Genomic DNA, 12,585 nt, shown 5'->3' with positions numbered 1-12,585 from the left:
AAATAGGTCAGGGAATTGATGGTAAAATCTATTTATATTTAACCATGGAAATACTGTGTGATCCTGAGCCTTGCAAACAGAGTAAATAGAATTCGTTCATCATTTGAATATGAGATAATTATTTAAACAACCTGTCACATTTTATAGTTCATGAATATTACATCTTAATCTTTCTATCTTATTGTATATTTGGTTTATGAAGCCACTATTCTTGATCAGAGAGTAGGATCACTCACTTTAATTTATTTGGTTTTAAAAATTAAAACTGATTGCATTAAAGTTTAAATAGATTAGTCTCATCAAAGATGAAAATTAGTCACTTTCTTCTGTTTTTATGGTTATAAAAGTGAGCTAGGTCAAGGGGGTATCAAACATAAATAGCTAAGGAGCTCTTAGTGTGATGAAATGTACTTGAAATAGTACACTAGAAAGGCATATATAGATATAAAAATATGGTACACGTAAAACATAGACATACATACAGCTAAACACTGCTTAAATGTGATTTTTTTAAAAAAAACTTTCTATTGGTTCTTTGTGAATTTCACATCACACACCCCAATCACATTCATCTCCCCTCTCCTAGTACCCACCATCCACCCTTGCAACCTCCCACACTCCAACAGGGAAAAAAATCTTGTTGTGGAAGCTGCAGTATGTCACAGTGTATCGTACCGTATTCCCATTGCTTCTTCTCCACATTTCTTTGCTGGTAAATTTTCATTTAAATGACTCATTGGTCTTGTAGTATAGTCTTCTGGCTTCTGCTACTTTATCGATACTGAAACCTCATTAAGACTCCTCTTAGGTATCCTGTTGTTTTACTGAGTCATGGAGATTCTTTAGTTTTGGACTAACCCCTTCATGCATTCCAGCGATTCATCGATGGGGTAGTTGTTGAGGTGGGCCAATTCAAAGCCCTGGATCTAGGCCTGAGAGCTATCAAGACATGGTCAGCCGCCAGCTTTTATACTCTCAGGCCCTTGGGGATAGCTCTCCTACAACCCTTACCACCAAGGTCAATTCCTCTGTGCTGCCCAGGAGAAGTACGGACTTCCTCTCCTGAGTGCTGCAGTTGATAAAGGGAAGGACTAGCTCTCCTGTTGCTAGGACCAGTCTTCTGTCTGATGCAGGCGGTAAGCAAGGAGAGAGGAAGGTATTTCTCCCTTGTTCAAGCCAGCTCTCCCAAGTTCTTTTCCCTGGCTGTGGCACACCTGGCATTTCCACAATGTGTAGACCTGCTCTCCTGAATACTGCAGCCAGCTAGCGGCAGGGTGGTCTGCTGTCCTGCTCTACATTCCTGAAGGGCAAACTTTCTCAAGATGTCCAGGTAAGGTGTCTGTGCATGTGGGGGTCGGGGGGGTGGCAATTCTGCACACCCATCAGACATCAACATGGCTCCAGGTGGCAGCCCAGACCGGAGATATCCGCTTGTTATTTTTGTGATAACAGACTCCTGATACTGCAGGACCATGGACCCAGATGTGACCCCAGTGGTAGCATAAGCCAGAATCCCACTAGGGTCCCAGGTGGCATTACCAGCTACTCACATCTGGCTGTTACTCACTATCCGTAAGTCTCAAGTTCTGTCTCTTTGTGTGACACCCACTCCCCCTCTATTTCTTTTTCTCTTTCGTTACTTCACCACTTATTCCCCTGAGTAGTGTCTGGGGTGTCAGAGTGTCTGGTGGTGTCTCAGGAGTGGTCTCAGGTGTGCTGTGTCCTGCTTGTGCATTATGACACTCAGTAGGGGTTATCTGTAACATGGTCTACACTTCTTTCCAGGAAGGCCTGCAAAACAATAGACTGGTGTTCATCTCAGCCTAGCTTTCTGTCTGAGCCCCATGGCACCAGTCTGGTTGTTCTTCCTGGCTTGCTCCTCATGGATCATGCCTGACAGGCCCTCTGTCTTTGGCTCACTCCTGCCTAGGTCTTGGTTTCCTGGCAGGATTTTTGTAGTCTTGCTTCCTATTCTGGGAGTCCATCTTGGCCTGCCTAGAACATGACTTGTAGTTGTCTCAGGCTAGCTCCTGTTCCAGGGCCCTGGCACCAGACTAGTGGTAGTCTCAGGCTAGGATTTCTTTTTCACAGAATATTAGGCTATTAATCATTCAGATATTTATAGGTCAGAAAATTAAGCATAAATGCAGCCTTGCTCCTCTCTGTCACCTACTGATGCTTATCTAGCACAGCAATCACAACTGCAGTGTATTCATGGGCAGGAATAAGTTGTTTTGTTTTTGAAGGAAAAAGTAGTAAGTAACTACCTTTTGGGGTTCTTTCTTTCTTTAATTCTGCAAAAGAAAATTAATGTTTAAACAAATTAATGGACAGAAAAAATGACATATCTTTTTTTTTTTTCAGGGCTGACTACTTGGGACTGGATAACCAATGAGAGGGCCTATCCTTGGAGGAGACCCATTCTTCCTCTCCCAGAACTTATTAATTGCCTGTGTGTATTCATCAAGGGATGGAGTCTTTTGTCGGTCATACTTCGTATTGGCGTGTCAACTGATGTCATGATTTAGGCCTTGTCAAGAAGCTATTCTGCTCAGATTTCCTAGGTGTTGTTCTCCTCTTGTATCTAGAAGATATGCGCTCACAGCAGAAATCCAGGTCTTCTGTCTTCTATAAGATGTTCCCTATTCTGCAATATATCTTGAGGCCTATATGTAAGCATTTTGTTATATATGTATCAATAGAGGTTGGACCCCCACATGGTCTCTTGTTTTCTATATTGTTACTTGCTGTGGCTTTCTGTAATGGTGTCTCCTGAATACAAGCAATTCTTTGATGAAGGGTGAGAGTTAAACTTATATGTGAACATACAAATAAGTACTTGAAATGCACTTCATAATTATAGTTCGTTTTGAAAGTAGAAGAAATGTGTTTTCCTCTAAAATCCACATCACTAGCAACAGGTAATTGGTTAGGTTTAAATCAGCCATGATTTATTTCATGTTTCGCAGGCTTTAAGTCTTATAGAGAGAGATGCTTGCAAGTACCATGACTTCAAATAGTGTCTCTTACCATGCTAGTAAGTGTTTTGGATCATAGGCATCACAGTTAGGAATATTAATTGTTTTTCTCCCTTGGGAGTTTCCATGGCACCTTCTGGTATTATCAAACTGGAGCCTCAGGGAGAAGGCTTTTGGGTTCAGATTAAGCTAAAATTGTCCAAGTCCTGTGTCTGATGAACATGTTATCTTCAGTCAGAAGAACGTACTTTCAACTTCTTAGATGCAATCAAGGACAGGGAAGCAATAACCTATAATATCTGGGAAGTCCCCTGAATTCCCCTGAACAACCTGAAAGGTGGTTTTTCATGTCTGTTACTGGAGGCTTTGTTAGGTAGCCTTTTGAGCAAATCATCACCCTAAGTGGTTAGTTTTATATACATAACTTTGCAATATATACATATACATTATACATATACATATATGTACATATGCACTTATATATCATACTAATCTTAGATAAATAGAAAATGATGTGATCCCCTATGGCCTTTCAGAGAATGTTACTACTATTTTTCCCTTTTCTATCATTCTCCTTTTATGGTCCTCCTTCCTCCCACTGTAATTAAAGACACTGTTTCCCATTCCCCCTTGATATCTTCCGTATCTTGCTGTTTTCCACTTTAGAGTTCTTCTCTATCCATGGCCCCATTTTACATCCTTGGTTTCTGTGTGCATTTCAGGTATATACTCATAAATTGAATATTTGGCAATAGAAACATGAAATAGGAGAAAACATGTAGCACATGTCTTTATGTGGGTTATCTTAATCAGTATAATATTTCCTGATTCCATGAGTTTATCTTCAAATTTCAGGATTTTGTTTTAAATCACTCCAGCTGAATAATATTCAAAAATATATATTACTACATTTTCTTTTTCTTTCTTTTGTATAAGCTTTTTAAAAATATTTTATTTATTTTATGTATATGAGTACACTGTCATTGTCATCAGACATACCAAAAGAGAGCCTCAGATTCCATTACAGATGGTTGTGAGCCACCACGTGGTTGCTGGGAATTGAACTCAGGACCTTTGGAAGAGCAATCAGTGCTCTTAACTACTGAGCCATCTCTATAGCTCTATGAACTACATTTTTGTTAACCTCTGCTGAACAAATACCTGTAGAGTAGCATGATGAATCCTTTGGGCCAAGGAATGCCCCAAGGTTGGGTCCTGTGGTAGAATTTTTTTTTAACTTGTTGAAAATTCTCTGCACTGATTTGCCTCCTGGATGTTCCAGGGAGCAATAGCACCAAGAGTTCCCTTTTCCCTACTTTTCAAAATTTAGGGTTTTGTTTGTTTATTTGTTTGTTTATCTTGGTCAATCTGATTGGGGGAAAGATGAAATCTCAAAGTTGTCTTAATTTGTACTTATCTGTTTGATAGAAATCATGAACATTTTTTGAGATATTTCATAGCCATTTTTTTTCTCCTTCTAGGAACTCTGCATTCAGATCCATAGTATACTTTATAATTTGGTTACTTGTTTGCTTGATTCATTGTATTTTATTTGTTTTACATTACAGATATTAATCCTCTGTCAGCTATATACTTGACATAGATTCTCTTCACTCTTTAGGTTTACTCTTCATTTGATTATTTCCCTAATTTTACGTAATTTGTTTTAGTTTCTGATTTTCTGAGGTCTGATTTGTTAGTTGTCCTTAATTACAGAACAAACAGAATCCTATTCAGAAAGTCCTTTCCTATATGTATGTCATTAATATTATTGCCTCTGTTCTCTTCTAACAACTTCAGCATTTAATGCTTCATGTTGAGATTTGTGATACATCCAAGTTAAACTTTATCCAGGAGCACATAAGTGTATATTTTAATTCTTACACACATATAATTTCATGTTCTACATGTGACATTGGCAAACAGTTTTTTCTCTGAATCATTTGTTTTAAGACGGTGCCTTGTCTTCAATGTGTATTTTTTGTCATCTTTGTTACTATTAAACAGCTATAATTATGTGAGATCTTCTTTGGGTCTTCTAATTTGTTCCATTAGTTTAAACATCTGTTTTGTGTGAGTACCATGCTGTGGTGGTTATCATGGCTTTGTAATATATATTGCAGTCTGGAATAGTGGCCCCAACATTTTTCCTTATCTTTGTTGTTGTTTCTTTTCACTTATTCATTTGTGTGTGTGTGTGTGTGTGTGTGTGTGTGTGTGTATGTGTGTGTATGATTAATATGCATTCTAGAACTCTATTTTTATGAAGAATATTGGGGAGATATTGATTAGAATTCCATTAAATGTGTAAATTGGTTTTTGTAGAATCTTTATTTCACAATATTAAGTCTACCAATCTAAGATCATTAGATATATTTTCATTATCTATTGCTTTCCACGGGGATACAAAGATTTTCCTATAGAGGTTTTCCATCTCCTTGGTTAGGATCATTTCCTATATATTTTTCTTTGAGGTTATTGTGAGTGGTAGTGTGTTCATGATCTCTTTCTTACCATGTTTGTGGTAAGTATGTTCAAAGGCTACTTTATTTTTTTATCCTTTCATTTTTGATCACTTTTCTATATTTTCATTTGGAATGTTGTTTTTTGATCTCTTATGTCATCGTCAAATAGGGATAATTTAATTCAACTTCTTCTTTTTCTATTTGTATTTGTTTAGTTTTCTTCTCTTGCCTTATTGCAAGATACCTGTCTGCTTCCTGGTCCCTTTTTATTTGAATATATTTTTCTATCCTTTCATTTTAAAGTGATGCCTATCTGTATGAGATGAGTTTCTTTTAGAAAATAGAATTGCTTTTATTTTTTTCTTAATCCATTCAGCTAGCTCGTGAATTTTGATTTCAGAGTTGAGGCCATAAATATTTCAAGTTATTATTGAAAGTTATATATTGGATTTTTGTCACTTTGGTTGATATTTGTTGTGTTCTTAGTTGTGCTTTGGTAATTAGCTTCTATCAACTGTGTTTCCATTGTCCCTTTGTTGCACTTACTCTTTTTTCAATATAAAATATTGCTTCTATATATTCTCTTTATGGCTGATTTGCTGAATTTGGATTCTTTCAGAGTATATCATAGCATGTTTTTATTTTCATTTAGCTTCATATTTGTGTTTGCTTGCAACTTCTCTTTGAATTATTGACTGAAGCTTATGATTGTTCTTTTAAGTTCTATATCTTGGCATTTACCTAAATGATTCTTATTGGAGAACATTTTCTACAGTGTTAGTGGATTTTCATGGGACTTACTATGTTAATGTTTTATATTATCGTTTACAATATGATATGGACAAATGAACTTCTTTCACTAGGTTGTCTGATTTAGACACAGCAGGTTGAGGTAGCACTCAGGGTGTACCATCTGGTCCAAAGTGGTTAAGGGAAGGTACAAATGGGTTCACTAGTCTGTTATATGGACTTGGTATGTCTAGGTATTAGGTAGGATGCCGGTTTAGTAGGTTGAGCAGGCAAACCGAGCAGTCTGTGTCAGAGCAGAGGATATACAGATTGGGGTATGCTTGAAGGCTGAATATAGATCGGTCTTTATAAGGGCAGGAGTACATAGAGTCTTGGAGTGGTCTGGAAGATTTATATACTGGACTAAACATGGAGTTGGGTGCCAGCTCAGAGAGGGCTCCCAGATGTGAGAACCAACTACGGTCTCAGGATAGAGAATGGTACAGGCATGATGAAGTCAGGTGGAAGGGTTCACCAGGCTGTGCCAGAACACAGAATGTATGGAATAGGGTGGGACTGGGTGTTGGTTATCATGATGGAATAAGAACAGGTAGACATGGGCTAGAGGTGGAGAACATGGAAAGCTTGCTGCTACTTTTTGCTGCATCTCAAACTTCTACATTAAAAAAAAAAAGCATTGAATTCCAGCCAGAATTTGAAATATGTTCCACATTTGCAGCAATTCCTATTCCTTGTCCCATGCTTTCTTCTCTTTCCTCTCCTTTTCATTATCTTTCTTTTTATCTTTTTTTCTTTCAGTTTTCACATCTCTCCTTTTTGTTAAATGTGATTGAAAAGAGCCACCCATATGTTTTACTGAAAAAAAGACCATATGTACATATATGTCACCGAACTAGAGAATTGTTTTGTTAAATACCTACTTTAATCATAAAATTTACATGAAGATAACGTTTACCTTATCTGGAAGTAACTGTAATAGCTAGAGTGAATACTTAGCAGGTTAGTAAATTGTGAGTTTAAAGAATTATGTTCTGTTGCAGTAGACAAATTTGGGGAAATAATTTGAATGTATATTATCAAATTAATATATGTGCTTCTTAACCCTTGTGTCCAAATAACACCTCAGATCTGAGGTTTCACGGATAAGAATGAATAAAGCAGCTGACAAGCAATGGCATGGTTGCTTAAATGGTCTCTTTCTTAGGTCTTTCATATACCTGGAGCTAGCTCAATATGAAGCCATCCCTGCTGGAATTTTTTCTCTGAGCTTGAATATTGGGATTTAACAGAGACTGCTGTGCTGTATTATCAGTTTTTTTTTTTTTTTTTTTTTTTTTTAGTAAACTGCTCTGTTTCCAGCCTGCCTGAAAGCAGGGCTGTTCAAGAGAATTATTCATTTGCTAGCTGTGCCTTTTGGAATAGAGCTCTGATTTAATCTTCTGTAGGATGTGCCATTTAAATAGATAAATACACATACATACATACATACATACATACATACATACATAGGCATATGGAAAGAGATGTCATTAACTGATTATGTGAAATGTCCTTCAAGTGGATACTGTAGACAAATTAGAAAGGACAGGTAAAGGCAGTGTTTTACATCCCAGGTAATTTACTCTGAGTGTTAGGCTTTGAATGTGTGCCCTGCTAATAGTGGCTATGCTTAGTGATAGATAGGACAAAGACAATATTTTGAAACACCTCTGCAGATAGTGGGTATATTGGGTGTCCTTATAAGCTGCTTAAATGAGGGACTAAACTGTGAAAAACCTCTCAATAAGCAGCTTCCCACCTAGTTTTGAAAACTTTTGAAACTTTATCCTAACAATATTGTTTCTGTCATGAGTGAAGTTATTGTTTCGTATGCCTCATAGTAGATGTAGTTTTAGTGAAGAATTAGCGCACTGTGTGAAACATGGACTTTAGAGATCTAACAAAGAGTAATATTCGCTCATTTATATGTTTGGCAGACAGTTATTTACCACCCATTAAAACAAAATAGAACAGGTGATCTAATTATGCCTTTGAAAGAGTGAAGATAAGAATTTTCCCCAACAACTTGGGGGAAATCATGGATTATATCAAGAGAGGACTGACTAGAAATTCCAGAACATGTACTTATATACTGGCTTCTATCTTAGCCACAAAATTTCTCAGAGGACAACTACATACCTGGCTGGCAATGGAACAATATGACTGTATCTAATTTGTATTTAGCACCTCCCTCAAGGGCAAACCACATATAAAGACAAATAGCATTGGTCTCATAGTTGTCTCTTGTCAAGTTTTGGAGGTACAACTCTCCTTATATTTCTTTTTGTACATATAAAAAGCATCATTTCTCCAAACTCAAGTTGACATTGATACCTTGAACAAATTTATTTCCCCAGGGTGCACAGTTTATTCTTAGAAGATAGTGCTACTCAGCTATTCTATAGCTATTAGATAGCTAACTGTTTTACAGGATATGTCTGTTTTATCCGGTAGCTTTTCTTCATTTGGGAATCAGTGAACTAGATAATATATTTAAGTGAACAGCCAGCAGATGGTCAGGCTGAGATGAGAGCATATGGCTGAATATATCATTTGGTTCAATCTTCCGTTGGCACAGAAGGCATATTCATCTTAATATCCCCCTTTAGCACCTGGTTAAAGAGGGTAAAAGATTTCCATCAATCCTAAGGAACTGCTAAATCTGTTATTGAAACAATTTCACTCTCACATTTAAATAAACTTTGAGTTGGGCATTTTTAAAGGCAGATCACAAAGAAAATCTATCATAGAGACTTTCCACCCATTTTGTTTCCAAAATTTAGCCAGAATAAATTCACTAAGTTTAGGCATTTTCATTTCAGTCATTTCTTTTTAACACTTTAGAATTTTACCTATATAGAGTGATATAACAAATATGTATCCCCATCTTGAGGGGAAAAAATAAAGGTGGTGCATGATTATATATCGAACAAATGGAGAATATTAGAATTCTTTGCTAGTCCAGGCATCATTAAAGAGGAAAAGTAAAAGCTTGAGATGCTTATGTTTTGAGGGAGCAGTAAATTTTTTACCAAGTAGGCAAAAAGCCAATAAAATCAGGATAAATAATGACAACTATTGTATATGGAGGATAAAAGGATGCAATTTGAGTTATCTACATTATAAGAATTTATCACGAGTCCTGAAGGTCTAAATGGTTGCTCTGTGAAACAGGTAGGTTGAATTGCTTTTGCAGTAACATGGGCTTTTGTAAAGAAACACAATGTCTTGTGCTGTATACCTACTGGCTGGGTAGTAAGTAATTACTTATCAGCTCAGAAACATATTCCACACGTTCTACAAACTTTAGTGATGGAAAATTCAGCAAGTGTCATTAGTGTGAAGGATGATACACTTATCTGAAAACAAACAGAAGAGGCTTCACTAGAACTTTAAGCCTCTGATGTCTCCCTTTTGGATTTCAAAACTCAATTGGGATGAAAGACTTTCTCCACTGTAGCAGCTTCATTTCAAAGAATTTTAATAAAAGTAATAGAGGCCATTCTATCAAGAAAGTCAAATTGTGAGAAGGTTGTTTTACTGCCAAGGTGTTATTTTCTTGCCCTCCACAGCCATCAACTTATACTTGAATAACAGACCTCTCTGTTACTACATTTTGTGTTTTCTAAAACTTTACATATATGGAATTTTATTAGATTTCTTCTTTTTTAAAAAGAAAATCAATATTTCTTTATTGCACTAAACTCACAAATAAAAACATCACACTGCTAAATTAAAGTAGCCACTCAAATACTTTTGCCAACTCTGAAACTTTGCTTAGGGCTTTCAACTTCCAGCACCAATTATACTTTTATATATTTATATACCATAAATAGAAAACTATGATCGAGTTTAGGCTAGAAAAATAATTTGTTTTATATTTTTTCATAACCCATGTGTCCTTTTGTTATTTTTCCCAATATCCTTCCTCACTACCTAATAATATCCTTTCTTGATCACCTTTCTTTTTGGAAGACGAGGAAGGGAAATGTTTATTTTCTATTGTATTTTGTAGTCAGCCTATTTTGAAGGACATCATGGCAGGAACTTATTTTTTGCTTTCTTAACACACACAAAAAAGATATGCTTCTAATTTTAGTCATGGGTATGTGAGTGCAGAGGTCATTGCAGACCAGGAGTGTTGGATGATACGTTTTATTGTAATGAAGAGTGCCCACATGAACAATCATTTTTATGTATTTGTGATTGTATAACATGTTTTTTTTTCAGTTATTTTAAATAAATAACTAGGAATTAGTACACTTGCTAGATTATATTAAATGACTTATTTTCTTCTTAGTTTTGAATTTAGTTTAAAGTGACCCAAAATTTACATAACACTAATATATTCAATGAATTTACAGCGTTTATCACATTGGTAGCAGATGCAGTCATAATTTCCATCTAGTTCTCAAATATTCTCATTATCTGAAGGAGAAATTCCACATGATCTCCAGTAACTTCTAGACCTGCTCACATCCCCTAGCCACTAGTAGCCTGCTTTATCTCTTACCTTGCTTAGTTTGTTCGTACTAAGAGAATCTCTATTTATATTTTGTCTGGCTACTTTCTCTTAGCAAAATATTCTCCAGGTACATCATGGATCCTATCTGTATTCTCTTCTTCTATAGCTAAATAATATTTCAGTGTGTGGGTATACCATAATTTGTTCATCCATTCAGTTATAAGTAAAAATTTGGATTATCCATATCTTTAACATATTGTGATTTTTGATAACTTTACTACTTATATTTGAGTAATCATTTTAAAATAATTTTTGTCTATGCCAAAAGGGATATATTAGATCAAATAGTAATTCAATGTTTAACTTTTTAAGGAATCTGGAAATGTTTTTTCACAGCAGCTGAATTAGCTATACTTCAATCAACAATATAACAAGGATTTCTGTACCTTCTCCCAATAATTTTTCCTTAAAAGAAGGATAATCTTCTTAGAAATTTTAAAGTAGCAACAGAAACACTTAATTTGTGTTTTCTCACTACTTCCTTCGTATGTGTGAGTATTCCATTGTTTTGTGTGTACATGTCTATAATCATTATAACTTCTTCATGTGTGGGTACTTTACCAATAATGACTTTTTAAAATTACCAAAAATAGCTTTGTAGTTACAATCTATTTTCATAAGATAACCATCGCTATCCATTTTCTACTTTTATAGAGTATACTTCTTCCATCATGTCACTTTTTATCTATTTTTTTAAGACTGAAAGGGCTGGGCGGTGGTGGCACACGCCTTTAATCCCAGCACTTGGGAGGCAGAGGCAGGAAGATTTCTGAGTTCGAGGCCAGTCTGGTCTACAGAGTGAGTTTCAGGACAGCCAGGGCTGCACAGAGAAACTCTGTCTCGAAAAAACAAAAAACAAACAAAAAACAAAAAAGACTGAAAGGAAATATTTTATGAACAACACAGACTTAGAATATATTTTAAGAAATCATTCTTCTACCTTCTTTATTTCAATTTATGAGTTTAATTAATCCATTTACAATTTAAGTAGTTCTTAATCATAAAATATTTTCTCCTGTTTCACTACATGCTTTTATGTAACTTCCAGTTTTTTCAACGTTTTCAGTATCTTTGTATTTGAATTTTTTGAAAGTAATATTTTATTCTCCCTTAATTTTCTCTTGGCATATTTATTACTTTCTTGATGATTATTTATGTACACTAAAGTTAGAATCCTGAGCCAATGAAGTGGCTCAGTGGGTAAAGCACTTCCACTATGCCTGGCAACCAGAGTTGGTTCTTTGGCACCATGTAAAGGTGGGAGGTGAGAACTGGATCCACAAAGATTTTTGTATATGCACTATGGCACAGATGGGTACAAACATACCATATACACAGACACACTTACAGAAGCACTAATAACAAATTACAGAATAAAATCTTAGAATAAAAACCTTATAATGATCTACTTTTAGTTGACATTATCTTTAATTGAGCTGCCCATTCCAACTGCTCTGATGCAGCTCAATTTCCCACCCATTTCACTTCAGTATCACAAGCTTCATCTACACGGACAAGCACACATTCACATATTTGTTGGCATCTGGAAATCACTGCACAAACCACTCAGAGACAAATCCAGCCAAATTTGGATGTTTTATTGAATGTTACTGGAAAGCTGATTGTGATGTTGAGTAAAGAACCTATAGTGCGTTTTATGCCTGGGATCATCTGTGTAGGGCAGATCTCACCCCGGGGTCACGCGGGGGCGGCCTGGGTGTGGGCGCAGGCCGGAGCCCATGCGCCCACACACAGATGTCAGGGCGTTCTCAGAACGGCAGGCGTGCAGAGCCGACTGCGGAGAAAAAGGCTTCTCATCCCCTGTCCC

General features: G+C 36.2%; 1 non-coding gene across 1 annotated transcript; it reads right to left on the bottom strand.

Annotated features, from left to right (window-relative positions):
• Positions 1–2,091: 2,091 nt before the first annotated feature.
• LOC114610160 lies at positions 2,092–2,223 on the bottom strand. The gene has a single exon (XR_003709650.1). It is a non-coding gene; the product is annotated as a small nucleolar RNA SNORA17 (small nucleolar RNA).
• Between the last annotated feature and the right edge of the window lie 10,362 nt (positions 2,224–12,585).

The sequence above is a fragment of the Grammomys surdaster genome, unplaced genomic scaffold (assembly GCF_004785775.1).
Source record: "Grammomys surdaster isolate TR1022 unplaced genomic scaffold, NIH_TR_1.0 126029, whole genome shotgun sequence".
Classification (NCBI taxonomy): domain Eukaryota; kingdom Metazoa; phylum Chordata; class Mammalia; order Rodentia; family Muridae; genus Grammomys; species Grammomys surdaster.
Note: the sequence above shows the minus strand (reverse complement) of the source record. Positions and strands in the feature narration are given on the sequence as shown.